Raw genomic sequence first — 14,657 nt, forward strand, 5'->3', positions numbered from 1 at the left:
GTGTGATGTGTGGTTTGTAGCCTGTTGAATGTGTTGAGTGTGATATGTGGTATGTTGTGTGTGTTGTGTGTTGAGTGTGGTGTGTGGTGTGGTGTGTTGAGTGTTGAATGGGTTGAGTGTGTTGAGTGTGGTATGTGGTGTGTGATGTGTGGTGTGTGGTGTGTTGAGTTCGTTATGTGGTCTGTGGTGTGTGGTTTGTTGTGTGGTGTGTGGTGTGTTGTGTGGTGTGTGATGTAGTGTGTGTGGTGTGGTGTGTGGTGTGTGGTTTGTTCTGTGTTGTGTGTGGTGTGTTGCGTGTGGTGTGTGGTATGTGGTGTGTGGTGTGTTGAGTGTGGTATGTGGTGTGTGGTGTGTGGTGTGTAGTTTGTGGTGGGTTAAGTAACTCAAATGCAAATAGATGGTGTAGCTTGTAGACAAAATATACTTCGCCTTTTCACCAAGTGTCATCAGTATTTTTTCATCATAAAATGTTAATGTTTGCCATTTACAATGAATGGAATCCTTGTCAGCAGACATTCCAGACTGACAGCTCTCTGCCAGGAATGTTTCATACCATATCATCTATAGGTGTGACACCAGCTCAGAACAAAAAAACCAAGCCTCTAAATGATCGACCTGTTTCTGCAGGGTTGGGTCACTGATGCAAGCTGGAACCCACATTTAGCCCAATATGTTCCTCGGTATGTCATCTTTATACCATGATGCCACTTAAACAATGTCCGCAGAGCCCGCTTGACGGATTCCTCTATAGAACATATCAGGACCAAATAACGAACATCTTTCCTCTGTGAGACCAATTTACGCTGTAGTTATCAACACTCGAGCAACCACAGCAATGGTAGGTAGACAGATCGTGCATGCGGGCTTTTGTAATGACTTCATGGATTCGTTACGCAGACATTGAGGTATTGCTATTTGCCAAACATTGTACTTCTGTACACGTAGACTGATGGAAACACGTGCACTCGTGTAAATCTCCAGTCAATCACAGCTAGTGAAACCTCCTCACCGGACCAGTTTTAGGTACAGGGATACGTATTTCTGTGACAACATACATTCCACGAGACTGCATGCCAAGAGGGATGATTTCCTCTTTCCAATAGAAAACTTACAAGTCTTTGGATACTTGAACCCATATTGTAGGCAGACAGTCGTTGGATACTTAGATCCATATTTGTAGGCAGAGCGTCGTTAGATAGTTAGATCCATACTGTAGGCTGAGCGTCGTTTGGTATTTAGACCCATATTGTAGGCTAAGTGTCGTTGGATACTTAGACCCATATTGTAGGCAGAACGTCGTTGGATACTTAGACCCGTATTGTAGGCTGAGTGTCGTTGGATACTTAGACCCATATTGTAGGCAGAGGGTCGTAGGATACTTAGATCCATTTTGTAGGCAGAGCGTCGTTTGATACTTAGACCCGTATTGTAGGCAGAGCGTCGTTTGATATTTAGACCCATATTGTAGGCTAAGTGTCGTTGGATACTTAGGCCCATATTGTAGGCAGAACGTCGTTGGCTGCTTAGACCCATATTGTAGGCAGGGCGTCGTTGGATACTTTGACCCATTTTGCTTAGATCCCTGTTGTAGTCTGTGCGTCACTAGAAACGTAGAACCGTGACGTATTATGTGCGTCGTTGGATACTTAGATCCTTATCGCAAACGGTGTGTCGCTGGGTACGTAAATACTTATGTAGACTATGTGTCGGCAAAATACAGTAATTAAATTTATTGATGCAATTTTAATGAAATTGTCTTTCAAAATATCCTGAGTTCCCTTAAATTGCTGGATCAGATGGATCAATACAAGCCGTCTCAGGAACGTCTTTAAATATACGAGTCATATTAAGAAGCAATCATTATTCCAACATGTAATGTTTTCATTATTGTACTTTTAGAGTTTCTGTTCAAATAGGAGATATTCCAGGACCTAAATAAATATAAACTGCCCTTGTCTCTGTATCCTCAATTATACCACTGTGACTTAACACAATCAATATCTTTTGTTCATAATTAACGAGGTAACTCGACTTGTAATAAAAGTATAATATTGACATGCGTCCTACCCCATTAAACTATCCACCTACAGCTAGATCAATGATGCCGCACCAATCCCCATTACACAAAATATCATAAACGCCACAAAAGGCAACTCAGCTTGTTAACCCTCTAACAGGTTACAGAGCGACAACAGTTACCGAGTCTCCGGTTGATGGCCCGATACACGCACCAACAGTTGTCTTCCAAACACAAGCGATCGACAAATCACATGGAGGACGAAGTCCCAGGACGACAGCCTCCCTGCACCGCTGTGGACCTCCCTGCTATGCTGTAGACTAATGAAAAGCCATTACACAAACCGTTTCCATTGAAAGATACCGCGAACTAGAAACCCAACCCAGATTGTGTCCTAAACGAAATTGTAGTGGAAGAAAGCCCCGACAATTGTATTCATTAATCGGTAGCTGTTCTACCAAACCAACCATCAAAACCAGTGCCATTATGGTCCGAAAATGAACGCATTATTAAAGTATTATGAACCAAAACACGATGCTTTCAGCCTCTGTTCCTGGCAATGTCTATTATGACACTGGCGGACTCGCTTTGTCTCTGTCGTCCAAGGAGAGCGAGCAGAACATGGGACGGTGGCTTTCTCTATGACGCGCGGCCACGTGATCACACCATTAGCATTTGTTTCCGACTCTTACGCCTCCAAGGGTTGAGGAAAGTTTTATAAACCACGGGTAAGATCCTGCCTCGTCCATTCCCTCCTCAGACCGACACCAACACACATCAGGTAGGGAACTTTTATTCCATGCAGCATAATCTCGGCTCCGGTGATCCACGGTAGCGCTGGGCGAATATATGATATCTCGCACTTCTTTGTTACTATAGTACATGGCTTTGCAGGATTCCTTGTCTCAGCTGAAACACGGATACTTATATTGTTAGCGATGTATTTGAATTATAACGGTTGATAGAAAATCTTTTTGTGATCTCTTAAAATGTCAGAACTGAATGTATTTTTTTATAAACTGAGAACATTCCAAATTATTTGATGATATTCAGGCAAGAAAATCATCAGATTTCGTTTGGATGTGACCAAATTTGACTGTTTAATCTTTAAGTAGAAAAATATTGAAGTCCCAGAATGTCGTTCATGGATTAAAATTTGTTGCATGATAAATTAGTCAAAGGTAAGTCTAAGAAATCTGGGAATTTAAACTAATTTGGCCTGAATGTTGTAATCCTCGCGTTTCGTTTCCTGTTTTAAGGATAAATTGTCATAAAAAGAAGAAACTTAAGATGAAATATAAATTTTCTTCAGAATTTATTCGGAAGTACATTTTATGGTTCTTTCATGATCGCTGTTTCAAAAGAACACGCATTATGTTCTCAATTTCCACTGGATATCAAATTCTCTTTTAATGAAAATTTATAATTTACAAACATGAGCGCCGTCGTGCTGTCAAAGTATGTGTTTGTCTGAAGGTAGCTCGTTAGTCGACATCGGCGGGATCTAGAAACTGGATAAGGTTATTGGATTGGACTTAGTGACCGTGAGGGGGGCGGAATCCATATTTCGTTTGTACAGCGGCTTCTTGTTTTTGTAGTTTTCTTGAGAACGAGGGTACATAGCTAGTGACTGGGGTTCTCTTTCTCTGGATGGTTTAACGGGGTCGCGAAATATGGTTAAGGCTGTAACTTGATGTAAATGTATTCAGTGAAGCGCCTGGTTTACAAAACACAAAGGCATACAATGAACAGCACCATCAGCTTCAAGCTCTATGTTGAACTACAACCTCTAATGCTCATCCCCGTAGCAAATCGTAACTACTTTGGAAGTTGAAATTGGCCATGATCTTCGATTAATCGTACGCATGTGAGAGTGACAGAAATAATGGTCAGTGTCTGATAGTGGCTGGTGTGGATTACCGAGTTCCATTGCGTGGCATCACGTCTACTCTGAGAATACATATTGCTAGCTGTTTCTATTGCATGAACATTTAGGCGCTCGGTTTCACGTATGAAGAGCCACGGCAGAAGGTTCAACCTACATGTCACAACCCTAGCATATATGTGTGATGATTAGGGATGCAGAAAATAATTTAGTAAAACTATTTTTAACAGTTTGTATTTGAGTATCTGAATATAATTCATCGTGAAACAAGAAGAAATAAAACATGGGTTGAGTTTTATCTCAGGGACCTGGCGCACGTAGTTTAAGTAGTTTCAGAGGCATTAAGGCAAATATGATTCACAGGGAAAATTGTTTAGCTGAGAGAAACTTAAAAACGTTCCGTGTGACGCTAGGGCCGCTTGGCACCTATGTCTTGTTCACTCTCGCTATGCTTATTGCACGAATGCTGCACGGTCGGCATCACGCTTGGCCTATAGGGCTGAACTGTTGGCGATGTCGTATTGATTTCATTGTGTGAGACAATCACTCCAGGAGAGCTGTGGATTAGCGCAGTAAACTGTCAAATATAGTTACAACAGCATGTTTCAAAATGATCTTCGATGGCTCTTCTTCGCGCACGTAATGAGACGATTTCAATGAAGTATCTGCTTTGCAGGTCGCTGGATGGTGTTAAACTCGAGACACGCTCACACATGGTGCCGTCGTTCTACACCGACGTTTACATACGACACCGTAACACACTTATATATACATGCTTGAGAAACTTGTTCCAAGAAAGACATGTCTGTTTCAATATGTTTGAAAGAGCAATATATGTAACCTTTTTAGGAAAACGCAGAGATGTAATTAGTTCTTTTATAAAATGCCCGACTCGTGAAGAACTTCAAAAGATGTCGTTTATTCTAAATAATGTTTCATGTAAAATGTTCAGTGAATCCCTCGATGCCCATCGTCCCATATATATATAGGACATGCAGATTCGATATAGGATCTCTGCTGATTATAAACGATTGTGATCTTTGATGTGTGTTTGATGTCCAAATGCTGGCGGTGTCTTCAAGAGGTGGCATTTGGCAGGTCGGTAGCACCTGATACAAGGCTAGGTAGGGCAACTGTATATGTCAGTGAGGTTGTTTCCCGTTGGAAGCATGTTTTCGTTATTCATGGCGAGGACTGAAAGCATGCCCTCTTTCATATGTCCACATAACGGTAATGCTTGCCTTAAAATACACCAGTCCGTCTGTGCGCCGCACTCGACTGAGAACTAAGACCTTGGGGCGGTTGACCGTGGCAGTCTGAGACAGTGTAGTTCTTTCATTTTCCAAGTAATTTCAGCAGTGATATTATGAAAGAGAAACATTGATTTTATCGAGTAGAAAAGTGTCTTTATTGACCAGTACGATGGTTTCTTTCTAACTATCTCAACATTTCTATACTCTCATCCCTTAAACCACCATCAACTCCATACTAACCACCCCAGCGCTACTATTGCGCCTCCGTCCCCGACTACATTGTCGTGCATTTCACACTTTGAGTGGCACCGAGGACCTGTGGCTGGTTCTTACCTGGTCCTCAACATGTCTCGTCAACGTCCGTCTTATCCAGATTAGCATGCATGTTTTAGTATGGTCTATGTCGCTGGTATTTACTGATTGCTGTCCACACCTTTGTTGTCGCCTGTCTTAGACCCCCGCGATTGTCTACACTTCTATTGTCGCCTGTCTTCACCCCGCGATTGTCCATGTCTTCGATTGTCGCCTGTCTTCCACCCCCGCGATTGTCCATACTTCTAAAATCGCCTGTCTATTCCGCGATTGTTCATAGGTTCATTGTCGCCTGTCTTCCACCCCCGCGATTGTCCATACTTCTAAAATGGCATTGTGTATTCCATGCTTCTATTGTCTACCTCTATTGTCGCCTGTCTTCCACCCCCGCGATTGTCCAAATTTCTATTGTCGCCATACTTCCACCCCCGCGATTGTCTACCTATATTGTCGCCTGTCTTCCACCCCCGCGATTGTTCATAGTTTCATTGTCGCCTTTCTTCCACCACCGCGATTATCTACCTCTATTGTCGCCTGTCTTCCACCCCCGCGATTGTTCATAGTTTCCATTGTCGCCTGTCTTCCACCCCCGCGATTGTTCTACCTCTATTGTCGCCTGTCTTCCACCCCCCGCGATTGTCCATAGGTTCATTGTCGCCATACTTTTTCTTCCACCCCGCGATTGTTCATAGTTTCATTGTCGCCTGTCTTCCACCCCCGCGATTGTCCATATTTCTATTGTCGCCTGTCTTCCACCCCCGCGATTGTTCATAGGTTCATTGTCGCCTTTCTTCCACCCCCGCGATTGTCCATGCTTCTAAAATGGCATTGTGTATTCCATGCTTCTATTGTTGCCATACTTCCACCCCGCGATTGTCCACCTCTATTGTCGCCTGTCTTCCACCCCCGCGATTGTCCATACGTCTATTGTTGTTCATTATTGCCGACTATTGTCCCTGTCCACTACGATTGTCCATATATTGTTCCATTGTCGCCTCGATTCTTCTGTCACCCCCCGCGATTGTCCACACTTCTATTGTCGCCCGTCTTCCCCTGCCCCGCGATTGTTCATAGGTTCATTGTCGCCTTTCTTCCACCCCGCGATTGTCCATTGTCGCTTCTAAAATGGCATTTCTATTGTCGCCCTTATAGACCAGCACATGCTTCTATTGTTCCTTTACTGTGACCCCGCGATTGTCCTACACTTCTATTGTCGCCTGTCTTCCACCCCCGCGATTGTCCATACTTTCTATTGTCGCCATTCTTCCACCCCCGCGATTGTCCATAGTTTCTATTGTCGCCTGTCTTCCACCCCCGCGATTGTCCATACTTACTATTGTCGCCGATTGTCTTCCACCCGCCGCGATTGTTCGATTAGGTTCTCTTGTCGCGCCTTTCTTCCACCTCTCTTGTCCCCCCGCGATTGTCCATCGTCTTACTTCCACTCCAGGATTGTTTATATCGGCTTGCTTCTACCCCCGCAATTGTCCACCTCTTTTGTCGCCCCCGCGATTGTCCGCACTATTGTCGCTTTACTTCCGATCTGCGATTGTATACCTCTATTGTCGCCTTACTTCCACCGCCGCGATTGTCCACACTTCAATTGTCGCCTTACTTCCATCCCCGCGATTGTCCTCACTATTACCGCCTTACTTCCACTCCGCGATTGTCCACACTATTGTCGCCCCTTACTTCCATCCCTGCGATTGTCCACACTATTGCCGCCTTACTTCCACCCCGTGATTGTCCACACTATTACCGCCTTACTTCCACTCCGCGATTGTCCACACTTCTATTGTCGCCTTACTTCCACTCCGCGATTGTCCACACTATTACCGCCTTACTTCCGTCCCCGCGATTGTCCACACTATTGTCGCCTTACTTCCACCCCGTGATTGTCCACACTATTACGGCCTTACCTCCGTCCCGCGATTGTCCACACTTCTATTGTCGCCTTACTTAAACCCCCGAAATAGTGTGCTTCACTACTCCGTTCTTTTAACCCTCCTCCCAAAAGGCTGGGGCGTGGCTGGGAGGAGTTATACTGAACACAGCCCGCACACAGGAAGGCAAGTACACCGTATATGATGCAGAGATATCACGAGGATATTTTAACCATGTTCTGGACAATACAGTGTGAATGTAGAACAGTGTGTTCTAAATATTCTAATTCAACAAACCGACGCATTAATATCGAAACAACTTGCACGTTTTACATTGGCCATGTGAACCTGTAAATTAAGCAAACATGATGCCGCTGAAAGAAAACATTTTCTTTTATATTTTATTTCTGTATCGATTTCGGTGTGGAAGCACTGTTTTTGTGGTAGGTAGAAGCTACTTGGTGTTCGCCTCGCCGACGGCAAGCCACACACAGACACGCCGTTGGACTGTTTCTGTAGATATATTATGACATTATCTGCCAGTGGAAGCCTACAATATATCAATCCACCCAAACACAAGCCGACCCATCAGACATGGGGATTTGAAATGGCAATACGATCCCTCATGTCGGATGATTATATAGCTGTAAGGAGATAAGTGCGGTAGATGGCATCATTAAGGGGATTTCAAAGATGCAGGCTTTGCTGTGATCCCTTGTAGCGTTCACTCAGCATCCAGTCAGTGTCCACTCAGCATCCAATACGTGTCCAGGCAGTGTCCAGTACGTGTCCAGTCAGCATCCAATACGTGTCCAGTCAGTGTCCAATACGTCTCCAGTCAGTGTCCAGTACGTGTCCAGTCAGTGTCCAATACGTCTCCAGTCAGTGTCCAATACGTGTCCAGTCAGTGTCCAGAACGTGTCCAGTCAGTGTCAAATACGTCTCCAGTCAGTGTCCAGTACGTGTCCAGTCAGTGTCCACTCAGCATCCAATACGTGTCCAGGCAGTGTCCAGTACGTGTCCAGTCAGCATCCAATACGTGTCCAGTCAGTGTCCAATACGTGTCCAGTCAGTGTCCAGAACGTGTCCACTCTGGGTCCAATACGCCTCCAGTCAGTGTCCAGTACGTGTCCAGTTAGTGGACAGTTAGCATCCAATACGTGTCCACTCAGCATCCAATACGTGTCAAGGTTGTGTCCAGTACGTGTCCAGAAAGATGTCATACGGCATTCATTGTTCTGGAACATCAAAGTTTCGATAAGTTCTTTGAGTGGCATGTTTAGAAGTTGGTGAATCAGATAAGGACAAACTTTATGGATGAACAGCTTCTTTATTCGGATGATACAGATTCTTGTATTGTTGTCAAGCAAGTATGACATGCTTGTGTATGACATGCTTGTGTATGACATGCTTGTATACTTGCTTGACAACAATACAAGAATCTGTATCGAAACGTCGCATCATCCGAATATAGAAGTTGTTCATCCATAAAGTTTGTCCTTGTCCAGTTTCGATGTCATGAGGCGAGTCCGAACAGTTGCTACAAATATATTGTGCCACATCAAAAATATGGATGCCTATTTGATTTTTGGGATTTTCATTTTCGGATATAAATCAAGTAACAGATATACATTTAAGCTTTACCATTCGCATTTCTGTCTAAACGTCAAAGATTTTGCTGGGTGAGGTTGCAATGTATTACCAAGTTACCGTATTCAGGTGTGACAACGTATCAGTGTAATACGACATGGGGCACAGTAACGAAAATAATCCACAATTAAGACAGGAGTGGGTGAGTTGGGCTTTACGCCGTTTTTAGCAATATTCCATCAATATCACGGCAGACGACACCAGAAATGGGCTTCACACAATGTATCATGTCGGGAGCGAACGCTTTAACCACTGGGCAATCCCACCGCCCCATCAAGACAACAGGGCACACTAGAGCTTACTGGTCATTATCCCCTGGCCTTTATATACATGTGCACGGACTATACACTGGGCCTTTCTGTTTGGTGAAATTGCTATTAAGTCTTACATGTTTTGGGTATGTACGAGCAATGTATGACGTACACGTGACGTACACGGGACGTGTAGGTGTAGGTATGTCCCAGACACAAGGGAAACACCGCCTTTAGTGGGGCTCTTCTTTATGCCTTAATCCACCGTATGCTGAGTAGGTTGCGCCTTCCAGACACCTGGACAGATCACAGTCAGTACCGTACCCGTGCTCGCAAACAGGTAACTCCCTCATTTCTTCACACACCACGAAGTTGTTGGAAGCACGTTAATCCCATCCGGTTGGTGTGACGTGGCATATCTCACATGAATGGGTTTCAGCGTGACGAGAGTTTGACCTCAAGATAACTCATTAACTCGTCAATCGAAGCTTATGATGTCAGTTACTGGATCGTCTGTTTCAGACCCCATTATTTACAAACGTCGTCATATAGCTGGAAACGTTAAAATAAACCCAACTAATTTGACTGCAGTAGGTCCTGATGCTGACCATTGCCCTGGTATAAGAGGAGCAACGACAATGCTGCTACCCCATCTCCAGCGAGTTAATGCGTTAAACTCATTCGGGTTATCCAAGTTCCACTGTATTGTTATGTATAATCCAAAGTAGGACTCTTTATGTCGCTCTCGTTCTTCGAAATAATATTAATAAGTTTGGAACTTATCTACGGTAATCAAATTTCCAACACCGACGGAGCCTGCTTGAATATTGGGAAGGTTAATTTTGTTTGATGGAGATATGTCTTCTAAAACTCATCCAAGAATATGCAACATTCCCAAAATCGATTTACGTTTCGCTAGATGTTCGTGTATTTTCATCCCTGAGGATCATACATTGATTCAACACCAGGACGATTTCATTAGATTGGCTCCACAATTTGATTAGAACCCTCCGTCGTGATTCACATTTGTTTCAGTATTGAGAATTCAAAATGTTCTTTGACCGTTGACGTAAATGTTGAGCACAGGGTATATAAAAATGAAAATTTAAGTAGATGGTTTTCAACATTCCAAAGCAGGAAAGTATATCACATGGAACACGCTGAATTAAACTGAGTGTCAATATCAAGAAGTTTAGATCTTACGCAAATTTAATGTAAATTCATTTGTGTCCACGGAAAGAACAGACATAACTATATTAACCTTTCTATTTCTCTTACGCAACGAACCAATTGTGCTAAAGCAAAAATAGTTATTTGTACGTCACGTATATTTTTACGCTGGAGGCAATCTTAAAGTTTACAGACGTCTTTTTTTGTCAGCGTGTGACATTTTAATGGATGAAGATACTGAAGCAGTTTGAGCGTACGTAATGAATAGTCACTGTTTAAAGAAAACTTGCTGGTTAAAAATATATGCAGTTACTTAACATGTCAATAAATTCAGATTAAGACAGTTGATGAGTTGAATTCAGAGATCCGGTGAGATTTGTTCGGGTTTTTTTAAGTATACAGATTCGGATACTGATATAAGGTTACCAAGCTGTTAACGCAGTACGTCGTGTTATAAATAATAAGAAGTTGACATCCATAACACTTGTTTAACTTATGCATTCCACTTCTAAATGCCCCTCAAAGATTTGAGCCGGGCGATCATGTTCGATTCCACCATATTGGTACAATATGTATGTGTGCTTGTCAAGAACACACTCCCGTAATGACGACAGTGTCGAATGACCTCTTCAATTAAATTGTTCTATAAAGTTCTTGGATAAGTATTCTTATCGAGGGCGCCGTACTTCGCTGTGGTTCGTTGTGCCCCTTGTGGAGGAACGTTCCACTGATCGGCGGTTCAGCTCTCTGTTTCGTCCTTATAATGATTAGGGAATTCACTCTGGTGCCAAGCAAATAGCACCTGCCTCAGTGTCTTCCCACGTCAAGCTGACACACCATGATATACCGGAAACATTACTGACAGCGGCGTATAAAGCCCAACAGCATCACTTCCCAGTCTGTGACGTTCTGTAAATAAAATATACAGAGCATATAGATAGATATCTTCAATGCACTTCAGTCGAGTTTTACTGGGTTTCAGCAGTTTTACAACCATATCACGGTAGCGGACAATGAATCTTGGTGTTGCGAACGAGGATTATTGGCGTTGCCAACCAAACTTATATCAACTAGGCATTTCCATTACATAACGACTGGGAGTCTGCATACCTTGGAGGTGTGCAGGATGTTGGTTGGCATTGTTGGCTCACTTCACCTACTAACATATCTTCCACCCCCGGCAAGAAGATGGCGAATGTAAAACACATCCCGGGGTGGCTGATCTTACGTTACGGAAACAGACCAGCCCAGAACTCAACGTGACAAACGTGCCTCGTTTCTGTGCTCCATGGCCAACTATCTCGCGGGATCTGCGGATTGTGTGCACATGCATATAGTCGGGTTGTATGGACCGATGACCCGGACAATTAGACTTACAGCATGATAGAACTCTGTGACTCGAAGCAGGGCGTCATGCAAGTGTCTGCAGAACAACAGACAACTGACACAGATAGAGGACGTAGCGGGAATCTATTATTGATGATACATCTTTACCCAGGGACCTCAGGTGACGTCTCAGGAGGGTAACTGATATCAGTACGCAGGTGCCATTACATACGTGTACAATGCCGTGTTACGTGGAAATACACTTTCTGCAATATCCATTGCATTGGCAGATGTCAACATGGTAATACCGTAACTCTAACGTTTGTCTCTGACATGGTAATACTTTTAACGTATGAATATACATGCAGATCGTACACAAGGGAGACGCTGGTCCGCGGAACAGAGAAGTAATGGCGTTGTTTAAACATTCTCTACACAGACACAAATACCAAACAGCACAGTAAAAGTAACAAAGCAGCTCGACAAATGACCTCGGTTGTGTGTGCAGTTATCTCATGACACTCATATCTCCGAGAGTATGAACCTGAGAAAACTCTGCTAGTTGTAATAGGCGTGGGTCTTGTTCCTGACATCGATCACTGGTTTGTACGGTCCAGCTTTGGGTTGTGAAGAAGGCGCCTTGTTACCAATCTGAGAACCCTGATGTAGGGATTAAAAGAAGCGACAAAACCCTTTCCACATTCATAAGAAATATCTGCCAAATCGGGTCTGAACCAGACACTCCAGTGATTGTCACCATGCGATACGATGACAGAGCATGTGTTTATGAATCACCATGAAATAGTGATGATAAATGTTGGCGAAATGACACGCGTGCTGCAAAGTAGCTCCAAGGATAATTTGTTTAATGGATATAATAAGAACATTAATTATATTTCAGTTTTGCAAAACTTCAAATTGGCAAACAGAATACTTTCCTGTGTAAAATACCAGTAGCCAGTGTTAGATGTTACTGGCAACACAGTACGGTTAGATGTTACTGGCAACACAGTACGGTTAGATGTTACTGGCAACACAGTACGGTTAGATGTTACTGGCAACACAGTACGGTTAGATGTTACTGGCAACACAGTACGGTAATGCGAACTACTAAATCGTGCGTATCTTGTTCTCCATACTCCCGGGTCTCAACTAACGAGTACTCCTGTACTACAACTACAGCAATTGTAATCCTCACATATGGTGCTGGTGCTTGGAACGTGAACCTTGTAATCTCAACAATTGTGATTGAAACCTACACGTCCAACTGTACACTGATGTACAAACACACGTCCCCTGAGTGATGGCAACACTGTAATACCCTTCAGGAACCACAACAAACATCTGACGAATGGTTGCTCTTTTCTTTTAAGCCGATTTGTTTTAGGAGACTCTCGCTTCGGAATCATTTTGTATTCTACTTATATCGTGTGTAAGTCCTGTTGCGCGCTGTGACATGGGCTGATGCAGGCTACGTATTTTGTGTGTAAGCTCTGATACGTTGTGAACTGTGATGATGCAGGCTACGTATTTTGTGTGTAAGCTCTGATACGTTGTGAGCTGAGATGATGCAGGCTGCGTATTTTGTATGTAAGCCCTGTTTCGCTGTGAGATTAGTCGATGTCAGGTCATGACGAGCGTTAATTGATCGGTAATTCATTATTCAAAGTTAATACATCACCTGCAAATAAGGGTCAACTGAGGTTCTTAAGGTGGTCAAGAAGCCGAGTCACGGGACCCCAATATCCCACATCACACAGAACTGCTTGAAGTAATCTGACAACATCTATCAATAATTCAGCACAGTTGCAAGGGAAGTAGTTGTATCTCGTGGCAAGTTTACGCTGGCTGATTATTGCCCGCTTTGACTCGATTGATTAACACAATGGTGGGTATTCATATGGTCAGTGTGCAATGGGGAGCAACTAGCCGTAGGTTTCATTCTCAATTTAGCTCCACAACATTAATTGTCTCTCATCCTGCTCCAGGGCAAGGCTTAATTGTTTTACTGACTGGAATGATATTGATTACGATCATATTCATATTGGCACAGGCTTATGTGCTAACAAGATAGGTTCACATGTTGGCAATATCGTTACAGCACCCAAGGGTGATCACGTGATCAGCGTATACCCGCATCGGAAAGGTGCATTATAACCCCTGCATTCACAGCTGTGTCGCAATCGTCACTTGACACGGACGAGGAGATTCGAGGATGTGTTTATTGCGGGTTGCTCTACATTCACTTGACATTGAATCATGTACACGATTAAGACTCTTAACGGCAAATATCTACAGCAATATGTCTTCTCGTTACGTTTGCCAAATCGGCTAAACATTATGTTTGACAACTGCTTAGCAGGAGATGGCAATGAAGCACTCCACAGAACCATACACAGCTGGCTGGGTTCATGTAGCCAGCACCAGGACATGTTGTCCTGAGACTGGAGTTTCTCCGACAATACTTACTGGGTCCAGAATCTGGAACAGCTTCAACAGTTACAAGAATTAGATATTGTTGCTAAGCAATGAAGCAAAGTAATAAAATATTTAAACATAATACTCAGCTCGATATCTCCTGATATTTTACAATTTTGAAAACGGAATTGCTTGAACTATGCAACACTAACGATGTATGATATGACATATTTGTAAAAGACACTGAGATCATAGTTACGTTACAAACATTGGTCACCTGGAGAATGGGACCATAGTGAACTTACAAACATTGGTCACCTGGAGAATGGGACCATAGTGAACTTATAAACATTGGTCACCTGGAGAATGGGACCATAGTGAACTTACAAACATTGGTCACCTGGAGAATGGGACCATAGTGAACTTATAAACATTGGTCACCTGGAGAATGGGACCATAGTTACGTTATAAACATTGGTCACCTGGAGAATG

At 43.3% G+C, this 14,657-nt stretch overlaps 1 protein-coding gene across 1 annotated transcript in view; it reads left to right on the forward strand.

Annotated features, from left to right (window-relative positions):
* Nucleotides 1-2,674: 2,674 nt before the first annotated feature.
* LOC124284246 (enterin neuropeptides-like) overlaps nt 2,675-14,657 on the forward strand; it is a 43,399-nt gene continuing 31,416 nt past the window's right edge. The window contains exon 1 of the mRNA XM_046720315.1: nt 2,675-2,798. The gene's annotated coding sequence lies outside the window, so the exon portion shown is untranslated. The remainder of the gene's footprint in view (nt 2,799-14,657) is intronic.

The sequence above is a fragment of the Haliotis rubra genome, unplaced genomic scaffold (genome assembly GCF_003918875.1).
Source record: "Haliotis rubra isolate DU_JTF1 unplaced genomic scaffold, ASM391887v1 Scf331, whole genome shotgun sequence".
Taxonomy (NCBI): domain Eukaryota; kingdom Metazoa; phylum Mollusca; class Gastropoda; order Lepetellida; family Haliotidae; genus Haliotis; species Haliotis rubra.